At 40.2% G+C, this 14,630-nt stretch overlaps 1 pseudogene; it reads right to left on the bottom strand.

Annotated features, from left to right (window-relative positions):
• Window positions 1-9,184: 9,184 nt before the first annotated feature.
• Window positions 9,185-14,583, bottom strand: LOC115680202 (trans-Golgi network-localized SYP41-interacting protein 1-like; annotated as a pseudogene).
• Window positions 14,584-14,630: the final 47 nt, after the last annotated feature.

Genomic DNA, 14,630 nt, shown 5'->3' with positions numbered 1-14,630 from the left:
TCATGGCGTGTTTCCTTAGTTGCAATCATATCTCGTACGTTACTCCCGGCCAAAAAGAGTAATTACAGATTTCCAACGAAAAATGGACAGAATGCATGAATACTATGACAATGGCTCGTGTTTATCCGAGTTTTTTTCTTTTTTTGGGTCTAAGAGTTTAATCGAGTTTATCCTGTTAGGTTCCGTATGAGTTTTGAGTAAAAACGTTATACGGATGGGTCAGGTCGGATCGAAAATGATTTGACCCAGATTGACCCATTTAACTTGTTTTGATTCATTTCTATATAATACAAATCTGGTGATTTATATCCAATCCGACCAGACTCATATTACTAAAACAATTCTGTATTCAATCCCATCTAGGACAATTCATATCCCAACAAAGGTGACAATGCAAAATGAGTAAGTGCCAAAGAGAGTCATATATGTTGATTGAATTTAAGTAAGTTGATAATTCATTTTTGACTCATTTAACACCTATGTTATTTTTAAATCGATTTATAATCAATTTACTTAATATAACTAACCTATTTAATAACTCACCCATCATATATGGGTAAGAAATGGATTTATGACCCACTTTGACAGGTCTAGTTTCGAGATTCATGTGCGAGACGGGTTTAAGATTTAACGTAATATTATCTTACTAAGGTCTGGGATGGGCTTGAGATTTTGAGATTTATCTAATAGTTCATCCGAAAATCCAACTCGGAGAGTAATTTTATAAATCATCCTAACTCGTTTAAAATACATTACGTTATTTATTTAACTATGCAAATCCTGAAACACGCTACCGATAACTTGAAAAGTTTTCTACAACAACGACTACAAACTTGGGTTTATCGTTTTGATTTTTGGATGATTAGGTCTTCAATCTTTACGATCATTTGATCTTATATCTTGCAAGGCTATATTTTGCGGCTGCATGTTTTAGGAGGAAAAAAAATTTGTACTTGCAAGTTTGATCTGCTTTTATGAGTATTTAGTTTATGATCATCTGCTGATTAGCTAACCGACTTCAACATTCCTAAAATTAATAAAATCAGGGACAGCTAACCGACTTCAACATTCCTAAACGGCCATTTTAATCACAGAATGTAAGGATGACAAAAAGTAAAAATTGGTGTTGAACATTGCCTCTGCCTTGCACCTCCGTCGTCCGCCGTACGTGTGATAAGGTACTTGAAATCATTACAAGATAACTCTGTTAACTGGTTTTTTTTTTTTCCTGATGATGGAGATTTGTCCTGCTTATAGCCGGTTGTTCATCTCTTGGCCGTGGACTTATTTTGATATTTATTCCCTTGGCTTATTTAGTTTATGTACTCCAGTCAAGAAATTTAAATGCTTTTCATCGTTAGTTCTCGTTCAGGAAGGGGGCTGTTATTATAATCATTGCCAGTAGACTTTCCTTCCGTTAAGAGATCAATGACCTCACACATTGCTTGAGAATCGGCATATCATGTACATATCGACTTTGTTTTCTTTAGCTGTTATTATAATCATTGGAATCTTGAAACCCCTTCCCAGTTTGGCACCCAACCGTGTGAGCAAACTTTTGAACTTGAAGTGTGACTCCCCATCATAGCTTTCATGCTTGAATTATCAGATCTTGAAATTTGAAATTGAGAGGTTCGTTCCTTGTTGTTTTGCGACTTTTCCCCCATGGTGGATAATATGCAGACACATGTTTTGCTAGGAACCGTCAGATGTTTCGTACGCTTTAGCCTTCTTTTTTTCTTTTGTTTTTTTGTAAGGCATGTAAGGAGTTTGCTTCCTGAAGTAATTGTGAGCGTAACAGATTCTGGCTAGCCGAGGATATTATATCACCAATAAATTGGTTTCCGCATCTTATAAATGCTTCGTTATGTTCTTTAGCTTTCAGTCCTGTTTGTTAACAAGTACATCTGCCATTCTTGGATTCTTTTTGGTGCGCAGAGAGAACCAGAAACATCAGATAATGGAAAACAAGTTGCTAATCGAGAAGATGCACTACTATTAGAAGTAGCAACTTCAAGGCAGGAAATACACTTTGCAGCTGAAGCAAGTGAACATGGAAAAGCCACCTTTTCTTCACCATCTACAGACTTACTTGACACCGGCAACTATGCTCCAGGTTTTCTTCTTTTCTCACATTTCTTAAGAAAAGTCTAATCTCATCCCTGGAAGCTATCCACTATCTTCAAATATTAATTCTCATTTACAGGTCTCCAAGATATGAGAGAGTTGCACAGCTAGGAAAACACAAGTTTGCCGGAACCAATAGCTTATAAGTTCCATGAGAGAATTCCTGATGAAAGCGATGGGATTAGAGAGGGCTCTTGAGCAGAAAGCGAAGGTGATGTTATTAGAAGCTTTTCCGATGGTTCATCGTCTAGTGCTCCAAATTCTGAGGGGGATATTGACACAGAGCTTGTAAGAAGCACCCTCTCTCGAGATCATGAAAACAATTGGAGTTCAAATAGAGTTGGCCTGTCTCCACCCCTACATATGCTGTTAGGTTCTTTGACAGTAAAAGATGAGAATGACCAGCAAGAAAATAGCCTAGCGGGACAAACACTCTAAAAAAGGAAACATTTTCGAGATGTAGCTTCGCCTTTTCTAAAGCATGACATCAGAAAACAGGTTGCCTTCTTGAGAGATCCTGCAGATGAGATGGGTGATTTTGTTGATAGCAAAGAACTAAAACATGAAAAAGATTTGAACCTTTTATCTAATCCATCTGATAACTTTAAACTGCTTGTTAAGAGCGCAGTTGCAAAAGAGGCAAAACGGATTCGCCCAGGCAGAAACAATGGCAAAGGTGCTACTTTTTCTGCGATAAATGATAAGAAGCAATTGGCAAACTTTTCTACCAATGAAGCCAAGTTGGAAAACAAAATTGCTATGCTTGAGGAAGAGTTGAGGGAAGCTGCTGCTATTGGGGCTAGCCTTTATTCGGTTGTTGCTGAGCATGGAAGGTCCTCAAACAAGGTCCATTCTCCATCTTGGCGACTTTCTAGATTCTACTTCCACGCTTGCAAATTAAATTCTCCATCTGAGAGAGGGACTGCAGCCAGAGCTGTTGTTTCTGGACTAGTTTTGGTCTCTAAAGCATGTGGAAATGATGTGCCAAGGTACTTTTGAAGCTCAAATAGTAAAAGTAATGCAGAAACAATTTGACTTTGCAGATTTCGGCAGATATTCTTGCCATGCGATTGCGAATTCAACAATTGTTAGTTAAAAGGAATAGTAAACGGACCATGGGAGCTTGGATTCTTAGTATCAATAGTTGATAAGTTGTGTGATATTCATGTCAAGTGAATAGTTCGGCAGGAGAATTTCTTCTACCATTATTTTGCACAAGCTGCAAAGAAGACTCGGTCAGGAGGATCAAATCGAATAGAATGGAAAAGCAAACATGAATCCCGAAATATACAATTGGAAAGCAGAAAGCCTTTGCGGCAGATATAAAATTTTCCGAGGCAGGACCAGTAGGAAGGTGCACGCGAAAAGGAAGGCGCATTGTGGAACGCTGAACTGGGTTTTCTCGGTGGTTGGCTAATTTTCGACCTTTGGCTCGCAAAGTGAATGAGCTTTTTCGGTGAGCATCGGTTATACCGGTGAAAAGGGTGAGGTTGTGATGGTTTTGTCCAAGCGAATTACGGTGCTGTCGAGAGATGTTTTCTTTATTTTTTTGGTCGGTAAAAGTTCTTTCGTTCATTCATAAAACGAGAGTTGCATGAAAACAATATATAAGTTTCCGAACATAAAATGTTCCATAGCGGCTTGGGGGGGGGGGGGGGGGCGGCGGGCTTTGGCAACCCAGTCTGCAGCTTGGTTGGCATCCCTTGAACAGTGGGCTAATGTTACAGCATCCATCTGAGCTAAGAGCACCTTGCACTCGTTTATAAGGTCCCGCACGGCCGATGGATTCTCCTCTCGGCCCATGATGATCTCCACAAGTGATTAGCTATCACTAGGGGTGTGCATGATCCGGGTGGGCGGTTCCCACCCCGGAATCGTGGACCGCCCGCTACAGGACCGGTTCCAAAAATTGGAACCGAGAACCGCCCGTCGGTTCCATGGACCCGCCCGAGAACCGGACCGCCGGTCCGGTCCGATTCTTGGGCGGGTCCATGGAACCGGTCTCAACAAGTTTTCCTAGACAAATAAAAAAAAAAATCTGTGGACCAACATCGGATTAACAGAACAAAAGAAAAAGAACATAATTTTTCATATAATTCCTACACTATGATCGATTATATTAATCACATCATCCATAAATCAAGTGGGTACCCATTAATTATTGGGAAAAATGACCATGGTATCCCAACTACACAAGAGCTTCAGACATGATAACAAATTTTCTTCTTTCTTTTTTAATTTTTCTTGGTCAGATTTTTTTAATTAAAAATTAAATAAAATAAAATATATTATTATTATATTACCGGTTCGGTTCGGATGGGCGGGTGGGCGGTTCCACACCGGGAACCGGCCCAAACAGTACCGGTTCCAAAAAATTGGAACCGGACCAGTTCCCTTGGGAACCACCGGTTCCGGTCCGGTTCCAGGCGATTCCGGGCGGTCCGGGCGGGTCCCGGTTCTTTTGCACACCCCTAGCTATCACGCTCACACTCCCAACACAGATCGCAGTCTTCTGCTCCTCCCACGTGCATTTCACCTTTCTGTTTCCAAGTACTTTAGCCCGTGCAACAGAGCTGGGGCTTCTGCTTGCAATGGAGAAGAGGCAATGATCTCCTTTGCAAAGGCATCGATGAACAGTCCGCTTGAGTTGCGCAAAATTCCAGCTATAGAGCTTGGCGTCTCACCTTCCTTCCACGAGCAGCCCACATTTAGCCTCATGGAGCTGCCCTCCGGCGGGCTCCATCTAACAGTTGAGCTCGAATTGCTGGATTTTTTCCTCCCCTTTTCCGGATTCCATCGTCTAAAGTTTTTAACTTGCGCTTGAGCTGCGTCGACTATGGAATTGGGGTCTGCAGGCCGGGCTCGGGAAATGTTGTTGTTGTTGCGGGACTTCCAAATCAGCCAGAGCACGGCCGCGAGCAAATCCTCTTCTGGTGAGTCCATCTTTGCATCGAAGAAGTCCATAAGCCATTTATCCATTCTAGTAATGTTGAGCGTGCTGCTACTGAGGTTGATTCTCGGATCTGACCATACTTTTTTCGTCCATTCACAGAGCAGGAAAATGTGTTCCACAGTTTCTGGGTAGCTTGAGCTAATAGGACAAATGGGGTCAGGGACTACCTTTCTCTTGAAGAGATTCTCTCTTGTTGGTAGCGCATCTTGACAGAGACTCCACATGAAAATTCTCAGTTTGGGAGGGGAAAGTAATTTCCAAATTCTGATCCATAAGGTTCTAGGAGGCTGAAATGATGTCGATGCTTTGTTAAGATTGGGTTTTGTAGCCTTGGCGCACACCTTGTTGTAGCCACTCTTCACCGTGTAGGAACCCGCCTTATTCCCTGTCCAGTATAATTTGTCTTCCTTCGGGTTGAGACATATAGGAATAGACAGGATTTCATTCACAATTCGACCTTCGAATAGGTTCTGTAGCTTGGACTCATTCCATCCCCTTGTTTCTACATCAATTAATTCAGCCACCATAACCGGATTGTCCTTGTTCGCTGGGCCACCAATCAAGCCCATTGTGAGCCATTTATCCTCGCGGATGTTGATAGATTTTCCGACACCTACCATCCATTTTACCTCCGATTTTATGGCATCTCTACCCATTAAAGACCCTGCTACATAAAGCTGAGGGAAGTTGAGAGAGTCTCCAAGCCTGCTTGCCCAGCATGGCTTTATTGAAATCGATCAAATCTTTGAAGCCGAGACCCCCTTCATCTTTTCTAGATTTCAACATATCCCATTTCTTCCAATGCACTCCCCTTTTTGAGTATTTTGTTTCCACCAGAATGAGGCAATTCTTTGTTCAATGGCATCCCATGTCGAGAGATGTTTGGCACAGTTCTGAAGTGGGTCATGAAGAGAATTTTTCCTTTTTTATTTTAGTTTGGTTTAGTTTTTTCTTTCCTCAGATTTTGCTTGGTTTGTACTCCAATGAAGTTGAGTGGTCAGGAATGATAAGTCTTTGTTCACAATTGGGCGATTTGTTTGTACCTAAAATGCTTTGAAGCTTGTCCGGAAGAACCTTCCAGAAATTTGTTCCTGATGTTAATCCATTGAGTGCATGAGCTTGCTATTCAATCTAATCTTAAAGTTCACATAGATTATTGACTGGCATGGAAGTCAATGGATTAACATCAAGAACAAATTTCCTTTAGTAAATCAAGAACCTGCAGTTATATACTTATCGATGATATCTCTGGCCATGTAGATTCTCCGCACGGAATCATTTACAGGAATTTTACCAAGCTCATGGACATCATCATAGAAATGCACGCTCTCCCCAGCCAAACAACTGCAAGCAAGCAAAGGTAAATGTGCAACGCGTTTAGTCCCCTTAAGTCATAACGAGGAAAGATAGGTGCTTGAAAACTTTTTAACATTTAAGAACTTCTCTTGTCTGCCCTAAGATTTGTGAATCTATTAAACGTGAAACACCTTTAGTCCCTCTAGGTTCTAACGAGGAAAGACACATGCTTTAAAACTTTTAAAGCTTCTTTCTTATGAACCAAATGAAATGAAGTTACTCTAAAGCATTTACAAGGAAATTGTTGCATCAGAAAACAAATTATATATATTGACATGTAAGTCCCGCTGAAATTGAAGCTGTACAAGACCTGGCAATTGGCAGAGAGCTTTTATTTGAGATCAATATGAGAAGGAAAAACAGACCTATCTGCGAATGCCATGAAGGACTGACAAAATCTTTTGTTCAGAAGAAGTTTATCCAGCGGTTCATTTGGATCTATACCTTGACTTGGCTCTCTTTGCATTAGAAGATCATTGTCTGGTATTCCAAGAGCCTGACCCATCGTCTCATACTTCAAAGGTTCTCTTTTTCTTATGCTAATTTGAGACGGGAGAGGTTTTGAACTTGAAATGGAAAAGAAAGCTAGGACAAGAATACTCGGCTGCAACAGACATGAATTGTAAGCAAATATGTGAGCTTCAAGGTTGAATCTGAATATACAATCACAGATACCAGCCTTACCAGGGGCTTAAAAAATTATGAATTGTTAACAAAGCATACTATGACTAAAAGAAGAAATCTTGAGACATCTTGGAGCCATCCGATTTCTTCGTGGATTTCATTCAAAACATAAGCAGCTATCCGTACTCTTGCATTGAAAGGAAGCACCAATAAGATAAGAACACGCAAAGCAGTTTGACCTATTTAATATTGTACAATTCCAACACGTGCAGATACAAGGAGCTAAGCAATGAGTTTCCTATACAAATATCAGTGAAAAGTAAAAATACAATCGCGTTGGTTATTATTACAATTAGGCATCTGATTTCTGAGGTTTGATTTTTAAGTCAAGCTTCACATAACATATTTTTCAAAGAAATATTGGGTCAGCTATTGACTCCAATAGAAGCAGAGGACTGTACAAGTACATGAACGTAATGAATGGACGAGGCAAAGACAAATTATCTTTTGAAATAGTATCCAGAAGAATCTTACCAATAGAAGATGCAGAGACAACTATTCCTCTCCAGAGATCTCTGAGTTCATTAAAAGATTCTATATGGCGAATTGCTCCGGTGAATGCAACAAGAGTGACGACATACAACGTGTGGAAGGAGACTACTGGGATAACCCATTGAGGACCCATGTGACAATGATTATTCAGAGGCTGCTTCATATGAATAACTACAGCACGAAATGAGCATTCCTGTCAAAGCTATGCAAATATCTAGACTGAAGCTCTATCACTGCCCATGTGCCTCATATACTTTTTGTTATGGTGCTTGACAGTACATGATTCTGTTGCAAAATTTCGTAGTAAGACAGAACAAGAATAATGACCCAAGCAATGATGGAAACAAGATTCTCGTTATGCGAAACATGCCATACAACAATCACTTCCAGTGAAAGGTGTAAACTAACCTTCCTCCAATACCCAGGATAAACACAACCACCCCACCCACAAGCACACAGCAGCAAATAATTCCGCTAAAAAATGCTAACGCATCTACTAAGGCAGCTTTCCTCATTGCTTGTGCAAGCATAAAAGTTCTCTTTTTTATTCTCCCTAATGAAGGGTGACCTCAATTATATATATTGACACCTAAAGCTTCTTTTTTCTTCTAATTTCCCACAGACAAAGTGATAGATTATCAACCTTTTCACCCGGGAAAGTATATTGTATGATGCCAATGAGTGCCAACAATCCTAATATACTATCAACCGCATATCAGGAAAAAGGTTTCCTGGCTTTCATTTGCAAATAACAATGGATGTATGACACTAAATAAGTAAAAAATTTAGAAGTTCTTACAGGCTGACCCAACAAACCATGGCAAGAGAAATAATGGAAGACAGACATGCGACCTCATTGGGGGTAACGCCTCCTGCAAAGTAAGCCATTTGGTGACACAAACTCTTTTATAAAGACACGAAGTACAGGATGTAAAAAGTTAAAACAAAACATAAAATAACCAGAATAAAAATGTGTTGATAAGAACATTAAAGAGTCTGAAAGTGAAGCACATCATAATGCGACGCCCCCTTCCTCCTGATTCACTGCAGCATGCCTGCTTACCACCTCCTCCATTATTTCTTGGAGAAACCAACACATAGTATTCCCTCCAAGCAAAAGTGTTTCTAGGCAAAACTACTTCAAAATCATCTCTTAGTAATTTCTCCTCCATTGGATAATAAAAACATTCCAAAGGATAGCCAAGTAGAAAAACCAAAAACATCATATTCATTCCAGACAGCTCGAAGGGATAGGCCTTCAAAACAGAGCACAAAATGCACGTCATTACTGTATTCAGAAGCGAAAATTAATATAGAAATTGTTTAATATGGCTAGTATTTGAAAACCATATCCTTTCCTCTCATTATCACCGTCTGATTAAGCTTTTAGTCCTGATAAAAGAAGTTTTCATTGTGGAAAGAGAACTAAGAGTGTAAGCAAAAACGAATGCAAGTCAATCTAAGTTAGGATCTAATCATGTAGTTTTAAAAGCATCTAGATCAGACAGGAATCTTCCCTAATTTTGGTGTGGAACTGTCGTGCAACCTAAAGAGTTTTTAAAGTAAAAGACTTTACCATATGCCATCGATCCGGTCTGCAACCAACTTCCCTTGTTTCGGAATAAGGCCTGATGTATTGAGAGACTTGAAAACGTGACCTGCAGTGGAGTTGTTTTACAATTTATAATTGGATTCCGGACCTTCTTACTCTAGATAAATAAAATTCAATACCTATGTCTTCATCGGTTTCCTGGTTGCCAATTAAAGGATTAGACTCCAAGTCAATGCTGAGAGCAAGATGGTCTGCTGATCCTTTTCTCATAGTCCGCGCATGAGCAGCTGAAGGAACAGGAGGCATCAACGGTTTTCCAACTGATCCCTGCATTAGCATGAACAACGAATAATAATATGATACTGCTGACAACCAGCATATCGCAACCAGAATCGTTGGGATACTAAAAGAAGAAGAAGAAGAATACACTTTCAACACAAAAAGAGCTGAAGTAGACCTGCGCTGCATCAGTGAATTTCTTTTAAGATGAGTTGCCCCTGCCTAATTTAAGTTTCAAAGGTTTTTCTTTCTTACTATACTGAGGTTCTAACCTAGAGGCTCCAAAGTCAGAGATGATTCCTATTGAGGCATCATCAAAATAGGCAGATATAATATGACACAGAAACAACAATAAATCATGAGCCCAATGCCTAGCTAATCCAACCAGTATTCAGATGCAAAGAAATCTTTGACCATTCTGAAATGGAGGGCGGGAACAGCAGCTATAAAAATGGTTGTTCTTCAAACAATAACTAACATCTACCTACGTCATCAGCTAGAACAAGAAGGTAGCTCTCTGATAGTCTACTTAAGGAAAGAAAACGTAGCATCAAGGAAGCATACCGTGACCTTTCCTGGGAGTAGCTATGCGAGCTAAAACTCAAGGAAAGAAAACAAATACAAAATGAGACAATCTATTATCCAAACAGAAATCTCCAGTCTTGCCTCCTAACAAATGGGAATGAGAAGAGGGCCTTCAATATGACCTTTTAATACTAAGATGCCCATTACTTGAATATAATAGCAAAATGCCTGCCAAAATTTGTGGTTACTGTGCTCAGTAAAACCATGGCCTGAAAGCATAATGATGGGGTTGGGTGGGGGATGAGGGAACTGTATGAATAAACCAAAAAATAAAACATTACCACATCTTCAACTTCAGATATCTCTGAACCAGCAGGCAATGAAGATGCTTCAAAAATGCTTCTCTCCTGGATGATCTCTGGTTGGGTACTTCTACCTTGAAGTGAATCTTCAAGCAATTTAACTTTACTCGATAACTCCTCCACAACCTTCTGGCTTCCTAACAACTTCATTTCAAGTTCTTGGGCTTCCGATTTAGAGTTTTCAAATTCCATAAGCACATTCGCAATTTGCTTTTCTTAGGTTGCTAAAAGTCCCTTTAAGCTAAAAGTATTGTGGTCTCCAACTAACTCACTACCACCAAACATATTTGTAATTTTCTCCAAAATAACTCTTAGCTTAGATAAATCTCTCTTCATCTTCTCTGAGTCTTCTTCATATCTCATACGAGTTTCAACTTCCTCCCACAAATGCTTATTTTCAAGAACTTGGTCGGCAAGGGGACTGTAGCTCTTGATTATCATGTGACAACAAACTTATTTGTTCTTGCGCTCTAGTAAAACTAACTACAATATAGAATAGCTTTTTCACATGAGGAGAAATTTGGGGCTCTGTGTCTCCTCCTAACTCTTCTGAGGAGATTCTAACCCCATCGACCTTGTCCAAAAGTGCTGTCCGTTGGGATGGGGACAGGAATGAACTTTCTGCTTCTAGAGAAACGAAAAAACAAATATATTATTAAGTGAGAACTGGCAAAGATTCATAGAAACAAAAGAAAAGCTTGACAATGAGATCATGACACAAAACTGCTCACCTTGTTGCTTCATCAACGAGTTACTGTGCACCTCTAAGAGTTCAACCTCTCTTTCCTTCAACTTGTCATAATCAGCTTGACAGTCCTTGAGTATAAGCCTCAGCTCACCACATGAATTTTGCAAAGTATCTACCTCAGTCTCCAGCTCAAGGACCCCACCCCGTATTTTGCTTCATATCTCTGTCTTCTATGGCTTCCAGAGAAACCGCTTTTGCTTCTTTAAGTTCATTTTCCAAATTTTGTATCTTTGAAGTTGCCACCTCACTTGTGCTCTGGAACTGCTTAATCAAAGCATGAACATTTTGAACAGAAAATAACAAATCTCGAATTGGCTTGGCATGTTTGCTGCCACAAACCTTCTTGTGATACCATTCTGCATTAATTATACTACTTTCTCTTTCTTCTGCATAAGATCTACGTGAGGTTTCCAGCTCAGCACTAGACAACTGCCCAAGAGAATTGCGTTCAACTTCTAGCAGTAATTTTGTGGTGGCATCAGTACAGGCAGATAATAAAGTCAAAATGTCATCTTCCAACATGGCCACTGCATTTCCATGCTCTAGCTTGTACGTTTCGATATCTTTCATATCTTGCTTCAACGATCTCATGTCCTGAGACATGGCTTTTACATCATCACATCTTTCCTCTAACTTTTTCAAAAGAGCTGCCAGAAGTTCATGTATAAATGTGGAAAAGCATTCAAATTTGTCGACAGGAATTTTGTTTTTTAACCGAAAACTTCTATGGTCCTTCTAAACAATGAAGAGACATCTTCAGCCACCATTCATCAGACCAGCTTCTATCTCAACACCCAGGCTATTGCTAAGTTCAACAGGGAGCTGTTTTGTGGTGATGGGATCTTTCTCATACATAGAAAGAGAAAAGCTACATAAGAAACCTTTGCATAAACGGTAATCAGCAGTAAAGAAGCAGATATTCTACAATACCCCATGGACGGTTTGCTTTTCTGTTGCTTCTGAATGTAAGCAAATATATCGATCCTTTACACTTTCAAGGATGTCATTCATGCTCTTCAGGCACTCCCATTTTTTCTCGAAGCAATCCTTGATGAGGGAAACAACGTTTCGTTTTTCACAAGGGCATGCAACTCATTTAGGTAACTGACAAGTTCTAGAGACCTGCTCTCCAAACTGCCGTTGTTGCCAGCCATTTCTTCTAGACATGCATTCAACTTTGAATTGAGTGCCAATACTTCCTGTTTATATCTCTTGTTTTGATTCTCAAGGTCCAACATTATTCTCAGCCTTTAACGCTGCATCTTCCCATGATTTAATGGTTACGGAAACAGCTGCCAGCTTGATTTCCTTGGTTGCAGATTCATCTTGCAGCTTCTTCAGATCAGTCTCCATATGGCTTCTCCCACCTTCTAAATTATGGTTCTGCTGAGTTAATAAACCAACTTTCTTCTCCAGCCCCAATGATGCATCTTCTAGTGACTTTATAGTTTGTTGTGCATCTGCCAATTTGCCAGTCTGAATAGAAATATCGTCCTTTAGTTTATCTAGCTCCCTTTCTGCCGCAGCTCTAAAGACTTGAGCTGCTTCGTTCTCCTTGGTGAGTGCATCAACATCATTCTCTGCCTGCGACAATGCCTCTTCAAAGGACTTCTTGAGAGCACAAGCCTCAGTGAAGTTACTAGCTTGGGAAGAAGCTACTTCAATGGCTTTCAGCAGCTCTTTCTCAACATTTTCCTTACTGGTTTCTATTTCCCTCTTTTCTTCCGCAAGCCTGAGGACATCATCCTGTGCTGCTGACAACAAATCTTCCAGAGCTTTGATAGATGCTTTGGCTTCAAATAACTTGCTTTCTTAGTCGGTGGCTTCTTCTTTCAACTGTTCAAACCCCTGCCTTTCCTCTTGCAACAATTTCAGCTCAGCATGGGCTTCAGCTAACCTGCCAAATAAATCACTAGATTCCTCTCGAACTTTGGCCAACTCTTCTTCAGCAAGTTCCTTAGCCTTTTGACAGTCATTGAGGTACCCCGCCAGCCACTTTAACTTTTCCACAGGCTCTTCAAAGACAGTGTTTGCAGGAATATCGATACCATCAATGGACTCAATCACCCTCTGCAACATGTTATTACTCTCCAATAAGAACTGCTCAAGTTGATCCCGTTGATCTTTTAGGGCAACAAGATCCGCCTCCAACTTTGGTATGTGCTCAATGTGAGTAGACATTCTGTTTATCTGATCCCCGGACTCAGTAACTGCAGATTCCTACTGCTGTATCTCAAGCTTTGGTTTTCAATTTCTGAGTTCTTCTCATCCCGAAGATGTTTCAAGTTTTCTCTATCTTGAACCAGTCCCTTTCCTTTGTTGACTGCCATAGATAATTTTTCTCTCAAAAGAGCAGATTTCTCTTCTGATCGTTCGAGATCTTTTTTCAAACGATCCTCTTCCTCTTTGAGTGTTTCAAGTTCTTAAGACAACAATTGCAACTGATATGAAAGATTATCAACCTTCTGAGATTTTTCCAGCATCTCTTCTTCAAGTGCTTTCTCATATAGCATTAACTCCTGAACCCGCAAATATAACAGATTTTTAATTCTTTCAAATGATTCCAAATCAGCATGAGAAGGACCCAACTCAGAAGTTCTCAGCTCCTTAACCGTTTCAAAGCATCTTTCAATGAGAAGGTTGCAGTCAGAAAAGGATTGCCGTAGATAGACCCCAAGGTCCTCTTCAACCGAGATTCCAGAAGCTTTCACCAAAAGCATGACCATTTGCTCCTTCTCCCATGACACTTGTTGCTCCTTTTTGACAATATCATTGTATTCAAATGTTCGAACTGGGTATGCCGGGACTGCAGCCTTTGTAATCATATGCCCCGCCGGCTGTCAAAAAGAATGCATGTGCCCATATAATCATCATGCTGAATGGAACCTCCAGTTACTTAGAGATGTCATGCAACTGAGCTCAATCCTGTATTGTGCTAAAAATGCTTCAAAATTGACTTGGCAATTACAAGAAACGCTTGAGCAAGCTATTAATCAGACTTGCACGTAATTGGTAAACCAAATTAAGGGTCCTTTTCAGGGGAAGCACGGACTGTACAATTCTAAGCACCTCCAAACAAAAGGGTTGGAATCTGCAACACTTGAACATATGATTCGATGTCTTCAGAATTCAAAGTTCACGAGGGAAAAAGATTCAAAGCCTGGAACAACGGTTTGGAAGATGAATCTCAAACAACTATTCAAGACCGTACATACCGCATATATTCGGAACAATCTATGCCCAACGATGGAGATCCCTCCAAGATACTGGAAAAGCAAAATCGATGTCACTACACGTGAGATAAATTAGTATGTTTGCCCGAATAGAATGAAAACAGAAAATGACTTCAAAAGAGAATCGGTTTAAAGGACTCGTTGGTAGAGATTTAAGAGTGGAAGCGGGAGAAGAAGCCTCTTACCAAGGAGAAAATAAGAACCAATAGGTATCATCGGAGAACGCTGATCTCCACACGGCTACCAGCCTGAGGAAAACCATAGCTGAAAAAGAGAGAAAGTAATAAAAGAAGGGCTTTCTAGTCTTTCTACCCGACGG

Source organism: Syzygium oleosum, unplaced genomic scaffold, assembly GCF_021117445.2.
Source record: "Syzygium oleosum isolate NSW1041296 unplaced genomic scaffold, Sole_v2.1 Sole_v2.06, whole genome shotgun sequence".
Classification (NCBI taxonomy): Eukaryota; Viridiplantae; Streptophyta; class Magnoliopsida; order Myrtales; family Myrtaceae; genus Syzygium; species Syzygium oleosum.
Note: the sequence above shows the minus strand (reverse complement) of the source record. Positions and strands in the feature narration are given on the sequence as shown.